The sequence below is a fragment of the Protopterus annectens genome, chromosome 2.part0 (genome assembly GCF_019279795.1).
Source record: "Protopterus annectens isolate FY-2018-M chromosome 2.part0, PAN1.0, whole genome shotgun sequence".
Taxonomy (NCBI): Eukaryota; Metazoa; Chordata; order Ceratodontiformes; family Protopteridae; genus Protopterus; species Protopterus annectens.
This window is the reverse complement of record NC_056728.1, coordinates 404,591,156-404,617,488: the sequence shown is the minus strand read 5'-3', so window position 1 is coordinate 404,617,488 and position 26,333 is coordinate 404,591,156.

Here is a 26,333-nt window from a genome sequence, read left to right as displayed (position 1 = left end):
TAATGCCTGTTATTAGTTTGTAATGTCATTCTTTAATTATTTGCAACTAACTTGCATAAAAACACAAGTTTATATACACTGGACAAAAGTTGTAGACAAACACCTGGACAATCTGTCAAAAACTGTACAGTTGAGAGGTATGGCCACACCAGAATATGACTTTTCAGGTAAGAAGAATACCACACAAGCAGGAGATCCCCAGCCAGTATATCACCAAGTTGCTGGACTGTTTACATAGCTCCATCAGTCAACTGGCTATTGCCACACCTCTCAACTGCCCTTTTTGGGCAAGAATGTCAATAGTTGGGCACATAATATTGGTATGTACATCATACATCTTGTTCTCCTCTGGTGAAGCACTGTGATGATCTGAGGATGTCTGTCACTAGGTAATGACATAATATACTCTAGTGTTAGACTTCAGATATGTCAGAAAATATCTGCTAAAACAAACCTTGTATCTCTAGCAACCTCCTGTTTACTTCTGAGAGGTATGGCTGTAGCACACAAAACTCCAGACTGGAGTGCAACTATCTTTGGAATGGATCCCCACTGATACTATAGAAGGTCATACTAGGCATGCTACTATACTTACCCGCATTGGTCTATATAACTGCAGTGTACAGTGTACATATATGTCTTTGCATACAGACAGCTATGTACACCTTAACTGTCTCTACACACACCCATCAGACAGGATTACCCTCAGCTAGCTGTAGGTGGCCCATGTGATATATCTGCATCTGTTTCATGTGATACGCAGACATATATATGGGCAACATATAAGAATATGTTAAGCATACACACACATAGACATAGGGAAGAGAGAGACAGACAGTGATAGAGAGAGACAGAGACACAGGGAGACACAGACAGAGAGTGAGTCATACACACGGATACCCTGAATGGCATAGAGTGGTGTCATGTTGTGGAAAGTAGCATACCAATCATAACAAGTTGCAAATGCCAGCATAAAGGTGAGCTCCATTGTGTAATTGTACTGAGGAGGGGGTTATAATATCACATCATCTGCCTGTGTGTGTGTGTGTGTGTGTGTGTGTGTGTGTGTGTGTGTGTGTGTGTGTGTGTGTGTGTGTGTGTGTGTGTGTGTGTCTGAAGGTTTAAGTATTATGAGGCCATTCCCAATCAGTACACTTCCCATTGCCCTACTTCACAACATCTCCATTCCCATTCAGTAAACTTCCCATTGCTCTACTTCACAACATCTGCTGATGTTATTCCCCTTAGAAATACCTTTGGACAGCTATCAGCCATACAAGCTCTGTAGCATGTGTGATAATTGTGTAACACTGTAGTACAAATGACTAGATAGGTAGGGGCTCTAATCCCAGTCTTGGTAAATGTGATTGAGTGTGTGTGTGTGTGTATGTGTGTGTGTGTGTGTGTGTGTGTGTGTGTGTGTGTGTGTGTGTGTGTGTGTGTGTGTGATAGCTTGTTTGTAGGTGAAATAGTTTTAGGACATTCCCACCCAGTACACTACCCAGTGCCCTCCTTTAGCAGTCCTGCTGATGTCATTCCCCTTAGAAGTACCTTTGGACAGCCCCGGCTCTATAAGCTCCATGGCATCTGCAATAACTATGTAACAGTATAGTATAAATAACTAGATAGGTAGGGGTTCTATTCTCAGTTCTGACAAATGTGCACAAGTGTGTATGTTTGTAGGATGAAGTATTTTGAGGACTTTCCCACCCACAACACTTCCCAGTGCCCTACATTAGCAGCCCTGCTGATGTCATTCACCTTAGAAGTACCTTTGGACAATTGTCAGCCCTATAAGCTCTGTAACACATGCAACAACTGTGTAACACTATAATACAAATAACTAGATAGGCAGGGATTCTATTCTCAGTTATGACAAATGTGTGTGTGTGTGTGTGTGTGTGTGTATGTGTGTGTGTGTGTGTGTGTGTGTGTGTGTGTGTGTGTGTGTGTGTGTGTGTACTAGGTTTCAAACCTGTCCATCTTTGAGAGGGACAGTCGCATTTTGGACAGTTGTGTCCTGTGAAAAAAGCTAAAAAATGGCAAATGTCCTGAGATTTTAAGACAAAATATATTTCTTAAGTATTCTTTAACTGTTGCATAAAATAGTTATTTTGTATCTGAAACACATAAATATTATATCAAATAGTATAAGCAACTCAAATGCTACAAAAATAAGCTTTTATTTTGGAAAAAAAGTGAAGTTCTGTCCTTTGCACTGGCTGTGGGTATGTTTTGTCTTGCAAAATCTCACATTTCTACAAAAATTTCCACTTTGGGCATTTAAAAATGGGGCAACCCTAGTGTGTCCAGGTGTTTATAAGTGTGTAATTTTGTAGGATGAAGCATTTTGAGGACTTTTGCACCCACAGCACTTCCCAGTGCCCTACTTTAACAGTCCTGCTGATGTCATTCACCTTAGAAGTACCTTTGGACATTTGTGAGCATTATAAGCTCTGTAGCTCATGTGATAACTGTGTAATACTATAGTAAAAATAACTAGATATGCAGGGGTTCTATTTTTCATTTCTGGCAAATGTGTGATTGCATATAAGTTTGTGTACAAGTGTTTGTAAGTGCATATGGTTGTAGGATGAAGGACTTTGAGGACGTTCACAACACTTCCCAGTGTCCTACTTTAACAGTCCTGCTGATGTCATTGCCCTTAGAAGTTCCTTTGGACAGCCCTCAACCCTATAAGCTCTATAGTGGAAGTGATAACTAAATAACAGTATAGTACAGATAACTAGATAGGCAGGGGTTCTACTCTAAGATCTGGAAAATGTGTGTGTGTGTGTGTGTGTGTGTGTGTGTGTGTGTGTGTGTGTGTGTGTGTGTGTGTGTGTGTGTGTAGCAGTTTGTAAGTGTGTATGTTTGTAGGGTAATGTATTTTGATGCCCTTCCCACCCAGTACATTTCCCATTGCCATACTTTACAAGGGCTCTTGATGTAATTCACCTTAGACATACCTTGGGATACTGTTAAATCCTATAAGCTCTGTGGCACATGTGATAACTACATAACACTGTAGTACACATAACTAGATAGGTAGGGTTTCTAAACTCGATACTGTCTGTGTGTGTGTGTGTGTGTGTCTGTGTGTCTGTGTGTGTGTGTGTGTGTGTGTGTGTGTGTAAGCCATATCCTACATGGGTGTTTGGGTAAGAATCATATCCTGTGGGGGTGTGGGTTATACCATTTTGAGGTGTGTACCACCCAGTACACTTCCCATTGCCCTAAATTACAAGGCCTGCTGATGTCATTCACCATAGATGTACCTGTACACACTTGACAGCCCTCTATGCTCTGTGGTGTGTGCAATAATTGAGTAATGCTATAGTACAAATAATTAGATACGTAGGAGTTCTAATCTTAGTACTGACAACTATAGTCATGTGTGCGAAACATATCCCCTGTGGCTGTTGTGTGTGCAGGTTATACCATTTTAAGGCCTGTTGACCCCCTACCCATGGCATTATTTAAAGAGCCTGTTAATGGCATCTACCTCACATGCACCATGTAACACTATACAGCCCATAACAGTCATCAGTACAGCTGTACATGGAATATCCACATGTTTGCAAACTATATGTGGTCTGTGTCCCCTAACAATGAGCATTCCTGTGATATCATTGCCAAATATGTCACAGTTACCTTAGTGACATATGCCAGCATCAGACATTGTATCTGACTGACACATCATGCTGATACAAAGTCTGTCACTCTACCACTTGTGCAGGTTTGTAGGAGCAATAGATGAGACCAGTCGCTAATTCTGGTTGGTTATCCCACCATCCATGAAGGCATTCGCAAAATTACTTATTGTAAGAGGCTGTGTGTGTTATGTCTCAGGCATATAATCTATGTGAAGCATGTCATGTGTATGTAGCACTACAGTACATATAAGTGGATACGTAGGCACATAAACACCTGGAACACAAACAGAATACAGTACGTGACACTACAGTCAGTCAGCAGTACTAACAGCAATAGTGCATCACGGATAACAAGATATATACACCTCAATGTGTACCCATAACTATATTGCCAGCAGACAGCACCTTACACAGGATTACATTACTACACTGTGGAATGCCGCGGTGGTACGGTGGTAGCATTGTTATCTCACAGCAAGAGGTTCTCCCATTCGATTCTCAGCATGGCTTGGGAGTGCCTTCTGTGTGGAGTCTGCATGTCCTCCCCGTGGTTGGGTAGCATTCAAAAGACATGAGTGCGTAAATATGCATGTCTTCGTTGAAGGTTGGGTGTCGAGCTGGCACCTCAGCATTTTGTAAAAATCTACTGCCAATCATTAGCGGACCGGAATTCCGCTGTGGCAACCCCTTACCAGGAAAAAGCTGAAACGACAAACAACTATATTCACCCTGTGCATCAAACCCATATGAGCATGTCCCTACACTGATGGTATGGATAACAGGGTTCTGGCACAAGTATCATCACATGCACATGATGTGTGTGATGTGGCATTGCCAGAGGCCAAGACTGGACCGTATGGTTGACAGTGTGTGTGTGTGTGTGTGTGTGTGTGTGTGTGTGTGTGTCTGGAGAGGTGGTGTTCAACTGGGCCATGCAGAGGAGATGTGCATGTCTGGTGTTGACTGGCCTGTGATAGGGATGTGTGAGTGTTTGTCTGCACACAATCAAGCCATGTGGATGCCCAGCACTGGGCTATGTTGGACACAGTGGACCGTAAATGGCAGGATCTATGGTTCACCATCTTCCGGCAGGGATGCGGGAACTGGTTCTACCAGGAGTCTCACTGGCACTACCAGGTCCAAGGACAGATGCAGTACTACTCCCTGATGGTGACTGCTGTCTGCTGGATCTGTGTCCTTGATGAGACTGGCCAGGGCCATGTGCCTATGGCCTGCTCCAGTGTGGTGTGGACGGCACCCTCCCTTTGGTAGTGCTGGTGGTACAGCCACTATGGGGCTGTGAATGTGCAGGGCCACATGGGCTCTCAGCTGATCATGTTGCTGACATACGTCCACCTGGCCAATGCCCTACTCCTAAGACATGCTCAAGCACAGACATTGCAAGATTGAGCAGTGAAAATATCTCACCCCACTGTCTATCCATGACATTGGCAACATGATGTATGGCATCACAAATGCTGTGGAGGTCATCACGCATGGCAGGAAGTGCTGCCTTCATGACCCTAAGCATCTGTCTAGTGCTGTGGTCATTACGCCCTTGTGCCTCCATGATAGACCGTAACATGTGTCTAGTGACACCTGCTGTGTCGCTTATGACAGGAGCTTGATGGGCAACAGTCCTCTGTTGAGCAACCATGTCCATCTGTCTGTGTGACCTTGCCTGCTCTCTGGCTATGGCTAGTGTCTACACTCACACTTGCCATAATCACCACACTAGCCTGTACCATGCCACCACCCTCCAACTGTCCATTATCTGTGGCTGCTGAGGACTGGGTATGTGTGGGCATACTGACTTATTGTGAGGACATTGTGGGTGAAAGTGGGATACCAACCAGTGGCTCAGATTCAGGCCCTGACAATGCCACCTGTGCCTCACTATGACCACCATCATCATGAGAGTCTGCTAAGACACTGACATCAGGTTGTGAGGGGGAGCGACAGCAACCCCCATGTTCACCTGTGAGGAGAACACAACATATGCAAATAAATACCCTGCAATATTATATTATGCTTGCTGATACACACACACAAACACACACACACACACACACACACACACACACACACACACACACACACACACACACACACACACACACACACACACACACACACACACACACACACACACACACACACACACACACACACACACACACACACACACATGTGCGCGTGCGTGCACACACACTCCTGGTAAATTCTGACACAGCTTTGACACCTTATGGTAGTTCAGCCTGTCACAATCCATCTCTTTCACAGCTACTGTAAGGCCCTCAGCAAAGGGTGACAAATCCTACTGTGTGATGGGCCTATTAGGAGAGTAGTAATTGCGACCAAGACCAAGGCTATTGGAGTGAACTATACAGTGTCACCAAGTGCATATGCAAGTACTCTAAGAGCTGACTTACTGCTATATAGATGAGACACAATGACAAGGTTTAACGATATGTGTTGATAAGTGATGAAGGAACAAGAGAATACACTATCACTGCAGTACCTACACAGTTCAGACTCACAGGGATTCATTTCAGGCAACATTGCAGGACACTCTGCAATACATATAGTACACATGTAAAGTACTAGTTGCATAGCTTCATAATATGATACCAGGCTATTGGCCCTGATGCCCTCATAAGCCTAGCCCAGACATTTGCACATGTCCCTTCAAAGCCAGCACCTGTTTCCCCTGTCCAGCTGGGACACACTTGGGATTCCCGGGGTGTCTTTTACATTTCCTATGCAGTCATCCAGCTTCTTCTTCAAAAAGGCTATTCACATACTCTGCTAGACATGGGGAGGGAGTGTATTTTACAGACAATGTATTGTGTGGGACACTATACTATCCTGCCAACAAGTACTATACATGTCACAGACCTGGTAAGGGCCTTGCATGCATGTTGCATGAGTAGGGATTGTCTTACAGATATGCAGAGATGCCATCAAGGCTGGTTAGGAAATGACCTTGTATGCCAGACACAGGTTGCCTATGATCAGTCTGTATGAGACTGAGCACATGGACAGGGCTTTCAGCCTATCTGAATAGGATAGGTGTTGCAGACCCTGGATTTGCCTGGTCAGGAACCTTTGTGGTCTCTGCAACTGCTGCATTGTTTGGCAAGGTACATGCCAAAGGAGCTATTGTACTTGGTAATGTGTCTGATAAGGGTGGAGTACAGGGATGTTGTGGCCTCCTGGTTTCTGGATGACATACCCATATTTGTAAGGTGGGCCATGTAAACAGCCTTCCGTACAATGGTGCCCACATTGTGGGAAACTCTCAGGTTGCTACCAGCCTTAGTGCACAAGTCACCTCACACCTAATTGCATGCTCAGTACATTGTTATTACTGTCATAATTAGTGTGGATGACATCTACCACAACAGGGAATATGATGCATCTCCTGGCATTCAGTTTGAGGCAATGCTTCTTGCACCAGTCATTAATTTGGGTAAGGGCCTCTTAGAGGATGCTCACATCAGTAGTGGAATGTAAGACAGTGGCCAGCTTGCAAGCATCTGTAAACCTGGTCAGCCACAGACCACTGCTTTTGTCTTGTACCTCAGGAATGTATACCTCAAACAGTAGAGGCCCCCAGACTGATCCTTGGGGTACACCACTCTGTAAGAGTCTACTACTAGAGGTGGCTTCCACTACTTTGACCGAGTGGGTATTATCATTGAGCCAGTTAACTACCCATCTGGTAACATACAGGTTGATGCCTAGCTGTGTAGGCTTATGTGTCATGGCTGCCTGGGGATTACTGTGAGAGATTTGGGCTAGGTGGAAGTAGGCAGTGTTCACCATCTTCCCCTCTTCCTTGTGTTTGTTGACCGCTTCAGAGAAGTTGACCAGGTTTGATAGGCCTGATCTCCCTTTGACAATACCACACTATGTGGGCTCAAGCATTTTGAGGTTGCCGATGTCCCTGTTCATAAGGTCCTTGATATTATTTTCCATGCCCCTGCAGATCAAGCTAGTTAGGCTGATGTGCATATGATTGGCTGGGTCAGTGGACTCTCCACATTTGTATACAGGGATGACAGTGGCTGTCCTATGTGCAGATGGGATGACACTGGTGCTCAGCCTTTGGTTGACTACAGTGTATAATGGAGGTGAGAGCTCATGCCTGAGTTCATGTAGGATGCAGCCATGGATGGTATCAGGCCTTTGGAGACTTCTGTGTGTTGCCTTTGGGAGGGCATTACGGACCTGCTTCCTGATGATGAGGGGAGGGGGAGCAGGTGCTGTGCATGTCCATGTGTACCGATGGGGGGACAGGGGGTGATGTTTACACTTCATCTGTCTGCAGCTGGTTGGCTATATCTATGCCGTATGTGTATACAGTGTTATTGCCCACCACAACAGACCAAGTTTGAGTGTTGCCTCTGGGATTTCAGACATATGTGTCGAAGGCCTAGTGATTGGCTTTGGTGGATGTGTCCAATTTTCACTCAAAGATAGCCTTAGGGTAATTCACCTGTGACCTTATTTGCTTGTTCAGACCAAGGTGACATTGCTTTCAATTAGGCATCTGCTCCTTCTTGGCCCTGTCCAGCAATTATTTCCACCTATTATGGTATTTGTGTATTGCTGCTGTCCACCACAGAGGTTTACCCTACCATGAGGGAGATGATGTTGTCCTGTCAGGTAGTGCTGAGTCCATATAGCTATGTCGGTGCTCACATAGTATTGTTGTGTGGGCGGGGACACTACTGCTAGTTCCAAGTGATGGGACGGTGGCTGTAAAGCTACTTCTACCTGTTCTGAGGAGATTTATAGTGATTTTTGTAAAGTTTATTTTGTTTGACCATGACAAGGGGAGGGCAGAGGAGATGGTGACCTGAACAGTGATGGCTATGTGGTCAGATCTTAGCAAGGAGGATGGCACTGTAGGAGCACTACAGTGGCTAATCATGTTGGTTAGGGCCAGGTACAGGATATTTCCACCAGTCATAGGAGTGTTGACCAGCTGATCCAATTCATTGTCATTGACAAAGACAAGGAATCTCTGTGCATTCATGTTCCGGTAGCATAGGTCATGCACACTATGGTTGGGTAGTTAAAGTCACCCAGGAGCAGGGTAGACAATTGAATCTTGACAGATTCAAAGAAGTCCAGATAGGTGTGATGGGTGTCCAGAGTCATGGTTGGAGGTCTGTAGCTAGCTATGATTTGAGTAGGTGTTTTGTCAACAGTTAACTGCACTCAGGATATCTCCCATGTGTCATACTGTTTGGACAGCCTGGAGGTGTGTATGTGTATGATAATGTTTAAAACTCCACCTCTTGTGGTTTTGCAGCCCTCCATTTGGAGTCTAAACATATGATGGGATGAGTAACCTGGCAAGGTTAGTGTGCTCTCCAGAGCTGCAAACCAGGTGTCAGTGACTGCAGAAATGTCAGCATCCTCCAGGACAAGGTACGCTGCAATGACATGGGTTTCATGCTAAGACACCTAGCTCCTGTTAGAGCAAGACATCTGCACAAAGGCACACAACAATGATGGGGAAAGGCTGGAAAATAGTGACACTTTATAAATCTAGCTGTAACACACTTAGTTGCTAGCAAAGATGGTTTTGCATTCATAGGACTACTCTACAGGATATGACATCTGACATTCAAATGTATGCTATTATTGTATGACTTTAGTCTTTATTGGATTGCCAGTGATTTGCCAGACAATACATAACTGAATGAGGCATTGACTACAAATATAAGGCAAACATGTGGTCATTCTGCAAAACTCTGGGCAGTTGACAGGTATGGGCTTGGTATATAACATACAGTTCAACACACACTTCTGCACCTGTTGTTTACTATGCACATACCCTATATATGTATTTTACATTTGTAAGACAAGCATATGTATCATAGCAGCATTCACAGGTGACATATGAATATTTGCAACATCCCAGGTAACTAGTGTCACAGTCAGTATTGGACAACAGACACTCCAGTAGTAATCATGCATGAGCTGACCTTTGCTGGGGTGATTTAGGGGCCGGAGCTGTGATCTATGTCACTACAGACAGGGATAGCAGGAATGGCCGTAGATGCCGGACAGCAGCATGTGAGTCCAGGAAGTCTTGTTGTGTCCTAGTGTTTAACTTCCTATTTCACATTATTGCATCCCCCCTTCTGCATTCCATGACATTCTTAATTGATTGACATACCTGTTATAGCACTGGAGAGTTTCCTCAGAATAATGCAAATGTTTATGTTTGTGTAGTTGAAGTCTGCCTTTGTGTAGATGGGTTCCGACCTGTGTTGCATAGGCTGCAGCTTGCCTTTTGTAGGTATTGCTCATGAGCAGGTGATGGCCTGTGCACCAATCGGTGTCTCTCACTTGCTACTTGCATCCAGAGCAGCTGTGTTGTCGTAGCCAAAGCCATAGCAACACAGTGCTATAATCAAGTCCTTCATGTGGGCTTTGCTACTTTTCCTTGCCTGTGAGGGGGACATTATGGAGGTGTGGGGCTACAGCTTCACAGATGGTAGGTGAAAATACCTCTCAGAACAAGAAATGTGGTGACAGCCAAACAACACGGGGGACAAAGTTACAGAATTAGGTACAGATTGTAAGCAAGAATTGCTGTTATGCACATAGAACATTGCTAGATTAACAGGGTTTGTCTGGACATGCATTTTCTGTGTGACTTGATGTCTGACAGTGATATGTCTCTGAGATACCTATCAACTGTCCAGATGTCCGCAGAATGCTCATAGGTTTGCCTGTTATGTTTGGTCTGTTCCTCAGACAATTTCTGTTTTTGAAAAATCAGTAGGATGATAAAAGGATTGTAGTCAGTAAATGCTGACATCAATTTGTATTTCAGACATCATATCCTTCAGGGATGTTATGTTACAACAAACCCTGTAACACCAGCAACTGTTTCAGTTTGTAACATCATTATGTGAGATATGTCCCTCTTTTCGGCCACCTGTCCCCCAACTATGTTAGTCTTTGATCAAATGCCTTTCAGTAAGAGTCTCAAAGGTATGGTATATCATTATTTAGTGACTTTCCTCATTATATCATCCCAGTGACTAAGCAGACTCCCAGAAGTGGTATGCAGTAGTGGCCATAAATATTGTCCCACACCCTGGACATTCTGTGGAAATGTGTACAGTTGAGAGTTATGTATGTCTGGCCATTGTTAACAGACTGTCAAGATTGTGTAGCAGTGTAGCATGTAAATGTTTCTTGAGCTGAGTAGGGAGAGTGGCAGATGTGAGTCTCATAGATCCTTTTCTATCTGACTGTGCATGCTGCTACAGTTGCTGGTGGTCTATCAGGTGTATATGTCTGTATGGGAATACTGAGAAATGTCCTGTAACACCTTAGGATTCTCAGTAGACTGTAACTCGGGGAAGTATATGTTGGTGTAGTGTGTGACTGGTAATCAGGATATGTTTGTTCAGTCATTATACTGTAGAGTTCAGTTGGGGTACTAGTATGTTGCTGTGACTGTGGTGCAAATGGTTGTGGGTGGACAATTTCTCACCGATGCCTGCTTTTCCCTACAGTTACATCCCTGTAGTGCATGATGTATTTGCAAATGCATGGGTTATTCCCCAGAGATGATTTAGGGTAGTGTCATGTTGGTCTGACTATAGTTCAGAAGGTGCTGGGTGAAATGATTGGCAGCTCTCAGTGTTTTTTCTCTTCTGTTACATGACTGCAGTCATACCTCTCCACTGTCCAGATGTCTAGACACTGTCCAGATGCGTGGCTCAAATGTTTGGTCTGTTCCCCATAAGAGTTGTGGGTTTCTGACAAATCAATGGGATGATGTGAGCATTGACATCACTAAATGTTGACAATCATTTCTGTTTTAGACCTGGAAGCTATCAGGAAATATATGTTAAAACAAACCATGCTACTTTAGCAGACTTCTACGCATATAACAGCCATATTAAAATATGTCATTGTTTGCCCTTTATCCCCCCACTTTGTCAGGCTTTTTGCAGATGTCTTGCAGTAAAAGGCTGAGTGTGTGTGTGTGTGTGTGTGTGTGTATGTATATATATATATATATATATATATATATATATATATATATATATATATATATATATATATTTATATAAGTGTACTACATATATGTATTTTTCCCTTATGTTAAATGACTGTAGTGCCTGATACATTTGTAAAAGCATTACAAACTTCTACAGCTCACGTGGTGTAGTAGTATGTTGTTGTGATTGTAGTGCACAGTGTTCTGGGTTCAAGAGTTGGTAGGGTTGATTACTTCGTTGCTGGGCAGATCAAGGTCTGATGGAGTCAGAGTAATTAAAGCAGATGTAAGTGGGTTTGCAAGCTTTTGCATGAAGCTGAGCAAAGCTAACAGATGATTAAGTCTGCTTACACCTGCACTAATTTTAATTAAAGAAAAGAAAAAAGGGTGATAGGAAAACAGTGAAATAGGGGCAAGCAGGGGGTAAAACATTAGGAAAACCAGCTAGGGATGTGCAGGACAGGACAAGTGTAATAAAGAACCATAGCTCTACATTTCTACTACAGCAACAGCTGTGACTGATGTGGAAAATTTGGAATTTATAGCCTCACACCCCTCAGGGAGGTGTGTTGGCAACATACATTTGTAGAGTAATTTCAGTGTTGATTGATTTATGTTACTGAGCATGTGGACAAAATGTAGAGCTATGTATGAGGCAATGTTTATTTGTGGGGCAGATGCCCTTTTTTTATTAAGATAAGAATGGGATTTTGGTGAAGGGTTATAGGTATGTTTGGGGAGGGAGGTTGGGTAGGATAGGTTGCATTCGCAGACAGACAAGACACACAAGACAGCAGACAGGGGCAGTATATAACACATGAGAGGGGGTAAACACCTTGGACGGGGAGGGTGGTTGGGAATCAGAGGCCCATGAGCCCCCCAAATGGATAAAGTGGGACTGAGGTCCCCACCTATGGGCAGTCACCACTGCACCTTCACTGCCCCGATGGTGGCTGTGCTGGGGGCTTGACAACAGGGGCAGCCTGCCCCTCCAGGTGTGCCAGGTGGCCCTCCATCTGGTGCAACCATCCATCCATCCAACTTGGAGTGGATGATGCTGCACACCATAGCCCAGAATTTGTGATGGGTGACAGGCTTCTCTCTGCACCTGGAGGGGCCCCATCCCCTGAGGCGGTTCCACCCAAAGGTGGTGCAGGACCACAAGATGAGGAAGTTCCAGGTTGGTTCTCAGACATGTCGGGCCCTGGTATCATGGCCAAATTAGGTGGGACAGGTGAATCCGCCGGGATCTGCCTTCCCAATTGTACTATGGTGTTGAGGTTATCCAAGCTATATTGGTTAGTCTGATGAAGTTTCCATTGTGAAACGAAAGCGCTCAATTAAATTTATTTAAGTGTCTCCTGGCATGGCTCCTTCATATTTTCTTTATTGGTTTGATATTTGGTCTGTATTTTGTGTTTGGATTGGTTAGTCATGTACAAAACATTTCAAAATTAGTTATAACAACATGCAAGGGTGTTCCAATTAACCCAAACTAACAGATTTGAAACAGTTGCATAACAAACAAAACATATGCATTAATGGAACAATAGTAAGCATTTTAACAGCATGCAAGTTACATTGACGGCAACAGGCTGCCAATAACAGTATTTGAACAAGGTATATTAATATGCAATCAATTAAATATATGAACAATAATAGAACACATGTCCCAACAATAGGTTTTGAGAACAACATAGCCATAGTATATGAATAATAATTATTGATGCAGATGAGGGATGGGGGGGGGAGAAAAAAGTCCATTAACAACTGTATAGGCTTCTATTTTTTCACAACAGTACTGCTTAATACTCTACAGCTCTGCCCTCACTTTACATCTACCTATGGCTCATAGCTTTTGTAGCACATACATACCCATTAGACTGTCAACCTGTAATGGTATGGGGCAGACTGGGAGAACAATGGCTACATTGCTGGAAGGGGCTTGTACATGTCAGGTTACATACATGACAGAGAAGGGGTACCTTGCACTGATGTTGTGTGAGTTTGCTACTGGCATACTTTTCTGGATTCCTATCTGTGTCCAAGGTTATTAGCAGCAGTGACCACTAGCTGTGACAGAGTGATACTTGAGGGACATCTATCGGGGAGAGTGCATGTTGTATTTACTTAACCTGCTGTCATTTGCAGGCATATGGGTTTGAACAGTGGAACAGTTGTACACAGTGTATTACTATACCCTTCATACAGCTGCTCCACACATGTCTTTGCCTGTTAGACCTGTGGAGAAAATATCTGTTAACACTTTCTGACTGTCTCTACAAATATTCAGGATTTCTTTAGTGTACATATGCACACATCTCAGTACCACTCCCTGGATTTGAACCATTTCTGGGTGTGCTAAAAAGAACATGGCTATTTTTCATCACACTGAGCTCCTGGGAAACTGTTGTCTCCTGCTTGACTGATTTCTTCCTAATACTCTTTGGGTTAGACAGTCTGACATTATAATCCTGACATTCATGCATGTACAGTGTATTCATCATTTGAAATAATACAGTGTGGAAAGCAAAGTTTAACACAAAAATGCAATACTGCAGGGGCACACTATAATACTGTACACATTACTATTCAGGGTTCAGAACTTAGTACATACAATATTTCATATTTCTTTTATATCTTGTGTTACAGCTCCACATTCTACCATTTTGCATAGAAGCTGGTCCTCATTTACTTCATGCTGTCAATACCATATTTGCTGGGAAGAACCTGTACACATTCTATTTCTACATCAACATACCAGAATAAACACAACAGTTTGTGGTATACATCTTTATTACAGTGAAATGACACTTGAATTAATGGATATCCTGTGGATCAACATTAGTATGACAGTCATTTATTCATTAGACACAGTACACACTATACCTACTGGCAGTAAACAATGTACTCCTTCTACTTTATGCCACTATATACTACAAGATAGATCTGTACTCACCAGACTGTCAGTAAATCCATGTCAGTCTGTCTGCATGAGCTTCAATGTTACTAGCCCTCTCTCTGCAGCTGTAGGGGTGAGAAACAGACATTATGCATACATGTCTATTACATACTCAGGCTAGAATCTGGTACACCTATATCTGTGATACTTACAAAGTGCTGGACCATGGTTGTCTCAAGCATCTTGGATCCATTGGGCCAAGAGCACCCCCTTCTTCCACTTTAGGTCGGCATAGTGATGCCGTACCTGTTCACCAGTTTGGGGGATACCAGTGGCCCTGGTGAGGTCGCATGCCAGATGGTCTCAGGCCTCTGCTTTATACTGTAAGCCCTGGTACTCGCACTGCAACAGTCTGTCATCATGGTTTGATACAAAAAGCCCAGCCATGACCCTGGACTCCAAAATGCCCCAACACTGCGTCCAAAAGTGTGAGCCCTCTCCAACACCTGACATAGTTCCTGCATGGATCAAACTACAACAGGTTCTGGCTGTATTCCCACCTTCACAGTTTAAATAAGGCCATATTACCACCATTTGCTGTCATTCCACTATTTTGAAAATGCTAAGCTAAGCTAAATGGTGTGCAAATCTGCTAAGATGAGTTGAACAGTGCTTAAAAGGGTAAATGCTGAGTACTGCTTAACAGTGCGCAAATCCATTTAGATGGGCTAACTGCTGCTTAGAATTTATGTCTAAACAATGCTTAAACTGGCTTAGCAAAGCTGAGCACTGCTTATCATTGCTCAGTTTAATTTTACAAAATATCAGGATTGCAGATTAATTCACTATTACTAACATATTATTAAGTGTTTGTGATTTACTTAACATGACATCCCCTTATGTGCTTTCATTACATTACCTTGAGATGTGACTATACTGTATGGGACACTTGTGTATAACTGGGTGACTTCACATGTTATATGCACTCACACTTCCATTTTGGACCAGCTACACTACCCTGGGTGACAAATATCAATTACTACATAATTTAGTATAAAAAAATAAATTTAACAATGCATTCCCATGTAAAAAAAGTGCCTGTTTTGGTACTCGAACCATGAATGCCTGCATGTAAAGCTGGAAATCTAACCACTACACTATCTCATCATTAAAATGTTCGCTATACATTTTTATTTAGCTGCTATGAGATGTTTAAGCAGTGCTGAGCAGAGGGCGCTAACGCGCAAACCCACTCAACTACGCTTAAACATACCTTAGAATGGGAAAAAAAAGAAAATTAATAAAATCACTTTATTTACATGTATCAGTACCCCTTGTCAGTCACAATAAGGACAATTGTAAGTTGACAAATAGGGACAGATTTTAAATACTGCTCTTACAAACTTAGAAAGTTGATAGAATAATAGGTTTTGCATTAGCATTACTTTTCTGAAGGAGGTGGAGTTTTAAACTCAAATGTTTGTCATTATTTAATGACTCTAATCCTCTGCTATTTGACAGTTAGAGTCAGATATTTGGGGGAACACACCATAAATATGAGGCAGCATCCCTCTGAACTGTACAGACGTTTGCAGAATGTCTAGATTTTTGCCTCATATTTTTGGTTCATTTCTCATATGATTATGGTTTTCTAGCAAATCACTGGCAAATCACTCAGGGTTAAAGTCAGAAAATAATGACAGACCTTTGAGCTTCAGACTTCACACTCTTCTAAAAATTTGTGATAATGCAAAACCTGTTATTCTATCAACTTTCTGAGTTGGTAAGAGCAATATTTAAAACAGTGTCCCTATTTTTGGGCCTTTGTTCCCACCCCATTATTTATGGCTTTGGCAGATTTCTTGTTCTAAGAGGTTGAGAGGTATGTGAGGCAGACATCTGGACATTCTGCAAAAACCTGTACAGTTGAGAGGTATGGCCGTACAGCACTTTTGCCATGCAGGGGGTGTGTGACAGTACCTATTGATTCCTATCTACATAGCTGCTTTCAGTGTCCGTGGACACTGAAAGCACTTAGAAAGTGCCGTATGGCACTTTAACAATACAGGGGGTGTGTGACAGTACCTGTCACACACCTCCTGCATTGCTTCCTATTTATATAGCTGCTGTCAGTGTCTGTGGATACTGAAAGCATGTACAGAATGACGTATGGCACTTTCAGAGTGCAAGGGGCATGTTAGATGTGCAGGCACTACTTAAACACACCCACTGCACTCAGTAATGTTTGTGTCTGCTCAGCCTTAGCTGTAGCATACCTTCATGAATATGCAAGGTGTGCTACTGTTAAGGCTATCTAGAAATGGGCACAGTTAACTCCATGCAGGAATAGCACTATTCCTGCACGGAGTTTATTGAATCCTGGAGAAAGTGTTTTGAAAAGTCAAATGCCTTTGTGGGTTAAAATTCATCATTATAAGAAATGTGTTTTTTTTTTTTTGCTGAGTTGAACAGATTAAATTTAATAAAATGAGGAGTTTGCCTGATACAATAGCTTTTATGTGGCAAGAAATGTTCTATTCTGAGCATTTGGATTTAATCAAAGAGGTGTGGTGTGTTTTTATATACTTGATAAGTAATTTTTCAGTTTTAGATAATCAAGATCTTGTCAGGATGTGCACCCATGATTGCCCTAAAATATTTGTTGGTAGTCTTAGAAATGTTAGGAAAACACCATCAGTGTATGTCCAACAATCGCTCATTTTCCACAACACTGTAACTCAACAGAAGTACTGTTAAAACTTCAAGCAGTTTGCAGCAATTGGACACTATTTTAGAACAGGAATGTATTGTGAGGTTTGTACAATCTTAAAAGGGCAACATCATGCATTAGGCTACATATTATGATGGCTACACCACTTATGCACAATATAGACAGACATGCTAGCAGCTTGATTTCACTTATCATCGCAAATGAGATGGCCAAGTAGGTATAGAGTCTTATGAGTGCTGACATAATTCACTTTTTGGCACATTTGTTTAGGTGTGGGCAGGCAAATGACCTGTCTGTTAAGGAGGCATCAATTTAATTTTCAAAAAAGTGTGTAGACAGATGACAGATGGATGTTTATGTGCTACATACAAGATGAAAGTGTGACATTACTAGTTGACCCACAATGCTCACAGCTAGAAATTGAAATGATATCTGTGTGGTAGGCTTTAGGATCAAGAGACTTTTTAAAGAGGATAGGGTACAGTTTTGATGCAAACTGGACATGAAGCAGAGAAGTTTTCTAACTCGTTCATTATGCTTCTCCAGTAAAATCTGGCTAGTTCTCTTGCCTTAGCTTTGTCCATCCCCAGGTGATATCCCAATGTATGACTATAGGTATCTTCATTACTAGTGCCCTATACATTTTTAGCCCTAGCAAAATTGAATTGTTACCATTTTTTATCATTCTTTGTATAAACAATACTCTTTTATCTCAAAATAGGGGTATGAAGTAATATGAACGTATTGTTCACTATCTTCCCCTAGAGTCTTACCCCAGGATTCAGCAAGCTCTGCAAGGCATGCAGGAATAGTGCAAGAGCTACTGCACACATTATGGCCAATGAGCAATCCAGGAATGAGCTCCCGGGACGTGCACTAGCGCTCCTACACTATACCTGCACAAACACAGCGCCTGTATGCTAATTACCCCAATTGCTGGTGAAAACCATTTAAATGAGGTAAATTATCGATCCAGGAAGCAGGCAGGCATCTGTGCAGGAATAGTGTAACCTGCAGAAATGTATTTGGTTACTAACCAAATACATTTCGGTAAATTACAAAACGGAGGCATGACAGCTCGAAAGAAAGCATATATTCAATGTAGTAGGCATAACAATGACCAAATATATGGCCATTGGCATGGGAAATAGTTGCAAAATGATAAAAAATAACTTTTTTTTTGATGATTTCGGTCATTTAAGCATAGGGCAGCAGTGCGCAAATGGGATCAGCCCAAAAATAAGGAAAAAAGTTGGAAACAAGCTTTTAAACCCAAATCAGCATTCTGCAATAATAGTCAATGGCATACATAAGACAACAATACCATGGAATAGTGGTTGCTATGGGGGAAGGCTAAGTGTCAGTTTTGTAACCATGCATTAGCAGTCAGTTTTATGCAAATGAGGGAATACTGAATCACAGATTTCACCTCAGTGTTAGCTTGCACCCAACCGTGCAGGTGCAGCAACACCATGGTATAAGCATAAGAGGTAGATGACTTCATAAGGGGAGTGTCATGCATGCTGTAAGCTTATTGGAGCTCTGTGACCTGTGTTTGCCCTTAGCTAAGCACAGCTAAGGAAGGGGTGTGTGTGTCTGAGGCTGCCTAGCAGTGTTTACATTGCCTAAACGGGTGTGTTTTAAACAAACAAACAAAAAAAACCCACAGGAAATAGCAGCTCTGTTCATATCTGAGCACTGGGTGTGTGCGCTGCACATCCGGGCTTAAAGGGGAAGGCAATGGTCAGGGAAAACAGCAGTAGGAAGGCAATCAAGGAGAACTAGCATAGCTGGCAGGTGAAATGTATCATAATCAGCCAATTACACAGGCAGCAGCCCAGCCCAGCATACTACTATAAACTATGCAAACACCTTTCATTCTGTTTTTTTCCCACAAACTCTACACCACCGGTGTACACAGATGGGGATATTTTACCTGACAAAACTAATAAAATCATAGGGGCTGCTGTTGCTCTCATACATCAATATATGGAAGAGGCTGAGGGTGGTGAGGATGAGAATGCTGACGACCAACCCACAGTGAGGAGAAGGAGAAGAGTGTACAGACACAAGCTAACCTACCAGGGGTTACATGAGATATAGATAGTGGAGCACTGTAGGGTGGACAGGGACATCCTACAGCAAATTGTTGAGCTGTGCCGGCCACGCCTCACACACAGAACCAACAGAGTGGAACCCATCCCAGTGGATACCAAGGTATGTGTAGGGTTAAGAATACTAGCCACAGGTACCTTCCAAAGGCCAAATGGGGATATCATGGGGATCTCACAGGCATCAGCATCCAGGGTACTCCACCAGGTCCTGGATGTCATGTCAGCACATGCCGATGAGCACATATATTTCCTCAACACCTGTGAGGCATTGACCAGAAATATGCGTCCCTTCCACCAAATAGCAGAATACTCTGAGGTATGGGTGCTATAGACTGCATGCATATACATACCAAAGCACCACCCGGTGAGTGGGGTAGGGTCTATATAAATCACAAGGGCTTCCCTTCCATCAACTGCCAGGTCATGTGCTATGCCCAGGGCATTATCTTGAATGTGTGTGCTGGCAGTCCTGGAAGCTATCGTGATTCCCACATCTGGCATATAACACAGCTGTACCCAGAGACTTGCCAGTGGGGACATCCCATATGGCCACCTAATGGGGGATGCTGGTTATGCACTGGAGCCGTGGCTGATGAAACCCATCAGAAATGCAAACACACCCGAACAAGAACTCCATAATGAGGCATATGCACAAACCAGAATTATAATAGAGCGTGTGTCTGGAATGCTCAAGTCATAGTTCCGGTGCTTGGACATATCTGGTGGTTCCTTGCAGTACTGTCTAGCTATGTGTACACAAATATTCATTGTATGTGCCATGCTACACAATATGATCCTGCAGAAACAGCTGCAGCAGGAACAGCATGGGTCAGGGCCGCTCAGCCCCCCAACATTGCCAAGGCCAGCACAGGCACAGAGTGACTTGAAGGAGGAACAATCTGAGCCTGCCCATGTAGGCAGAAAGAGGCATGCCCAGTATGCCCAGGCTTTGGCAAATAGGCAATGCATATCACATACACTGACATGGTAGGGACCCAGAGAATGACACCTCTCTCTGACTCGCACATACAGTAAAAGGGATGCCAAACATGACACTACCTGTGCTTTACCATGTATAGGGAGTGTACTATGTGCACCCAACATAGTCAGCCCTCCAGCACCATCCTCAGTGCTGGCACAGCCACAAGGTAAGTCACTCTTCCTATCAATTGCTGAATGGAGTAGTATGTTCTGCTAGTTGTATCTATGGTATGTATGTGAGCATGCAAGGGAATCGGGTGGCTGAATGGGATTAGCAGCAGATAGTGGACAGCTATATGGGCAGCATGATATCCATAACAAATACTGGTGTCAACAAAGTAGGCAGTATTGGACAAGGTGACAAATCCCACTGCAGTACATGTGGTGGCCCAAATGTGTGTCCATAAGACACACACATGCATGTCAGTGAGGCTCACATACCCAACAGCCTCAGCTAGCAGGACCAGTGTAGATGACCATAAAGAAAGGCTGTGCTAAGGCCTCCAATTGATGGCAATGGAGAACAGCCCCCCTACAGACCTACACAAACAGACTACAACAGATCTGGCAGTTGTATGTTAGATCTGAAGGGTAAGAAGTCTGAAACTGAAATATAGGTCAATAAAACCTAAGATCTGTACTCTATTGATATGCCTCTAGTCTGCATGATAGGTCAGAATACAAAATGAAATGGAAGCCATCAGAGTACCTGAAATACCAGTACAGTCATAGCAAATGTTTACAGTTGTCAGGTGTGCTCCCCCCACAATCATATGTAGAAATGCAGTATCATGTACATGTGGCCTTAATAACAGTGGAGCACAAATTACCTGACATGGCCCAATTTACAGGATACATTGTTGTGTGTACAATATGCAGGGGTATGTGTGTTAGGTTGTTGTGTGTTCTATATTGTGTGGAAGTGGTCAGCATGTAGGCATGGAGGGTGTGCCTATGGCCAGTACTGTTGATGACAGGGCCATGTTCTGACAACTGCAGTGCCAACCACAATGCATCCCAGCAAGGCCCAGTTCAGCAGTCATCCATACTGACTGTTCAGATGTCAATATCTGTCACCATCTGAAAGATGGACATGCCATAAATGTGGGTCAAGACATACACACAGTACACAGGTGGAAGTACCCTAGACAGAGTACATAAACGTTAACTGTCAACTGCACACACCTTTGGAATTGTACATACAGGTTAGCAGCACATTAGTTGTCTGTGTAGTATGGAATACTGATGTAGTCTGACCAATCATTGGCAGACCACAAAAGGCAGAGTTATAAAGTAATGAGAGACTGCCTATGTCCCTGCACAAGACAGCATAAAGGGAATGTCTCAGGTATATCTGTGAGTCAGCTGCAAGAAGCTTCCATATCACACATGCACTTAGCTCACCCCACCATCAGCCACAGGTTTATCACAGGTCATATCCCTGCTGTTGGTAATGAGTACAGTAGGACCACCACTTCTGTATGGGAATACCCATAGAATGCAGCATGCTGAAGAGGTGTCCCATGCAGGTGTGTCCCTAGCTGTAAGCAGCAGCCTGCCAGCATCCAGAACAATTGATTAATATGGAAAGGAACTATTGCCATTAACACCTTGCACACTTACCCTGTCACCCCAGGGGAATCCAATGGCTCACAGCCTGGGACTGTAGGAGTGACAGAATGTACTGGCCTGCTACAGATGGCCTGCATCACTACCAAATGCCCTACAGTACTCTGTCAAAGGCCTGAGCCTTACCCATACTGCCAATGTATGTTATCTCATGGGGTCCCAACTAACAACATAACAACATAACACAGTCCACAGAACACAAATGCAAGGCCATGATGACAAATCCCAGTAGCATGCCCACCATGTCCTACTGTATGAACTGTGGACCAAAGCCTAAATATTGCTGGAATGAAGGAACAACTATAGGGATATTTCTCAGATATCGCTCGCATAATGTTATGAAGAGGAAAGAATAACAGAGTGGGGGGGGGTGTAGAAGCATGGATGCCATGGAGTGTGTGTGAAGTCTGAAACACTGATGTGTGCCCATACTACCACTGCCTGCAAACCCAGTAATGGGTGGCTACAAATCTGCTTGTAAACACAATGTGAAGGGGAACTGACAAGATATATGATCCCTGCCTCTGGGTAACCTGGGTGAATCTGTACAGCTGAGAGGTATGGCCACAGCAGGATATGGCCATTCTGTTATGTCGATAGATGTACAAGCAGGGGTCCTCAACCACCATACTACCAAGGTGCTGGACCATTTACACAGACCCATCAGCACGTTTCTGCAGCTATCCCTCCAGAATGGCATGAGTATGCAAGAATATGTAGGCTGCAGACCACAATACTGGACACAGCTTCATTCATCTTGTATTTCCCAGGAAATAACTGTGAGCAAATAAGTATATCTGTCAGTAGTTGATGACATAATACATCACAGTGTAAAACAGTACATATGTAGGAATATCTCTGCTAACACCAACCATGTAACATAAGCAGCACAGCACAATAGTTACAGTATCCCACTATTTTTCACCCATTGTGACTCCATATTGTCAACCTATCTACAGATATCCTGCAGAAACAGATCACTAGCTGTAGGTGTAGAACACCAAATCCTGGACTGGAGTAGAATCTACCTGGAATGGATTCATACTCTCAGTACAGAAGGTCATAGTGGGCATGCTGCTACACTTAGAGAAATGAAGGCCATGTCTGACAACAAAATACAGAAGGTCATACTGGGCATGCTCCTACACCTAGAGAAATGAAGCCCATGAATGACAACAACAGTGGATTATACATATCTGTCAGTCGCAGATGTCTGCGCACACACACCACATTGCACACCATTCATGCTTTACATACACATTGGATAGGAATACTCAAACATATTCAAGGCCAATACACTATAATAGCTCAAACATACACACACACAGATGTGGGGAAGAGAGAGACAGACAGTGACAGAGAGATTTCCATCATGAGGCCTGTCTCACCCACCATACATCCAATTGGCCACAATCACATGATGTGCTGATGTCAATCACTGTAGACATTTGCTTTTGGTAGCCCTCAGCCCTATAGTGTCTGTGGTGCTTGTGAAAACTGTGTAACATGATAGTACAAATCAGTATTCATCTAGCATTTGTATACCCAGTCCTGTCAAATGTAAAGTTGTGTGTGACTGAGTGTTGTGTGTGATTCCAGAGGAATGGTTTATGGCCCATTCACATACACTGCACTTCCCATTGCCCATGTTAGCACTCATGCTGATGTCAGTCACCTTGAAATACTCCTTTGGACAATGGCCACCCATCTAAGCTCTGTGGTGCATGGGATAACTGTGTAATGCTATAGTGTAACATGCTAGTTAGGTAGGAGTGTTAATCCCAGGCATGGCAACTGTGAAACTCTGTGTGTGTGTGTGTGTGTGTGTGTGTGTGTGTGTGTGTGTGTGTGTGTGTGTGTGTGTGTGTGTGTGTGTGTAGATTTATGATTTTGAGGCGATTTGCAACCACTACACCGTCCATTGTCCTACTTTAGCAAGCCTGCTGATGTCAGTCACTTTGAAATACCCCTTTGGACAAGGGCCAGCACTGTAAGCTCTGTGGCATGTGCAATGACTGCACAATGCTATAGTTTAACCTACTAGTTAGGTAGGAGTTCTAATCCCAGACATGGCAACTGGGAAACTCTGTGTGCATGGAGATTAATGATTTTGAGGCCATTCACAGTCACTACACCTCCCATTGCCCCACTTTTGCAAGCTTGCTGATGTCAGTCACTTTGAAATACCCATTTGGATGGAGGTTAGCCCTGTAACCTCCTTGGCATGTGCAATAACTGCATAATGCTATAGTCTAACATAGTAGGTAGGTAGAAGTTCTAATCCCAGACATGGCAACTGTGAAACTGTGTGTGTTTGTGTGAAACAGTGTGTGTCCTTGATAAAACTAGAAATTATGGACATTCACACTTACAACTCTCCCCTTACCCCTCCTTTAGCACTGCTGCTGATGTTAGTCACCTTCAAAGATACCTGTGGAGAGCTCTCCAACATGTAAGGTCCATGGTATGTGCCATAAATGCGGAACAATGTAGTAGCAGTAACTACACATGTATGGGTTCGAATCTCATCTGGGGCAAGTGTATGTGTGTACCTCAAAAATTTTGGCCCCATTTACATTCATGACACATCTCAGATCCTGATTTAGCAGTCCTGCAGATATCATCCAGCTTAGAAGTATCTGTTGTCAACCCTAAACCATGTCAGGTCAGTAGTGCATGAGGTAAATGTGTAACATAATGGTCTGTAAAGATTGCTTGATAGAGGTTTGAACCTCACCTCTGGCAAATATAAAAGTGTGTTTATGATAAAATTGTTTTGGGATCTCTCACCCACTACATCACCCAATGCCACTACTTACAAGGGCTGGTGATGTTCTACACATTAGAAGTACATTGGGACAAAATCCATCCTATAAGCTCCATGGTGCATATGAAAAATGTGGTACACTACAGTAGCAATACATAGCTAGGTAAGGTTTGAATCTTCATACTGGCAAGTGTGTGTCATCAGTATCCTGTGTGGAGGTTGCTGTCATTGTGTAATAACAGGATGCATTGTGGGGCATGTTTTGCTAAATTATTATGTTGAGGACCTAGTATATGTCACAATGTCCACCTTACAAGGACAACAGATGTCAAACACCAGAGAGGCTGGTGTAGACAATCCATAGCCCTACATGTGACATTATGGATTGGTGAACAATATAGGCAACCCTTGTATTGCTCAGAGAACACCCTTCACCCATGTCTCATACACAAACATGCTTGACTAGACAACAACCACTATATTGGTAGTTCCCTGCATATTGCCTCACAGATAGTAACTACGGTGTGGTTGCAGTGGACTACATGCCTGTTGACCACAACAGTGCCACTGACATCATAAAGTACTGTGATATGTTACATCTTCTGACTCTGTGTGTTATCCAGCAAGTAAAAGGATATGGCACCCTGTTCTATCTCTGCAGTAGGCAAATAAATGCTTACAGTGGCCCTTTTGCTATGTTCCCCACTGGACACCTGCAACAACTGTAGAGTCTGCAAATGTAACCCACAAAGGAAATACCATGCCTTATACACATACCCTGAATGGACAGACACCACTAACTCCACTGAATACCTGTATCATGCTGTCAATGTAGGTGCAAGCATGACCTCAGTTCCATAGCCAGGTCTCACCAAATGAGGTCAGGAATGCTACATCAGAAGATAACAATCCGTCCACACAACATGCCCCAGAGACCTCAAGTACACTTCCACATGTCAAAGAACATGCATTGCGGGACCTGTGTACAACCCAGACACTGTCCATGTTATGGAATATAGATCATATACATGGGAAGCAGTGCACATCACTGGCCCCCAACAATAGTAACCCAGATGACTGGATGGTGAATACAATACCCGCCCATGGGGACCACTCCAGGGACTACACCCCTGAGCTACATGGGAGACTATTATCATGTGGCCTGATGCCAAGGTATTCCCTTTGCCTAGCCTTGTACAGCCTTCAGGCCCATTCACCTACTACACACCTGTGAAACAATGAACCTATGCATGTCAGTACTGGCAAGTGTGTGTGTGTGTGTGTGTGTGTGTGTGTGTGTGTGTGTGTGTGTGTGTGTGTGTGTGTGTGTGTGGAGATTAATGATTTTGAAGCCATTCACACTCACATCACCTCCCATTGCTTTACTTTAGCATGCCTGCTGATGTCATTCACCTTGAAATAGCCCTTTGGCCATGTTTCAGCCATATATGCTCTGTGGCGCTTGTGATAACTGTGTAATACTGTCGTGTAGCAAACTAGTTGGATAGGAAT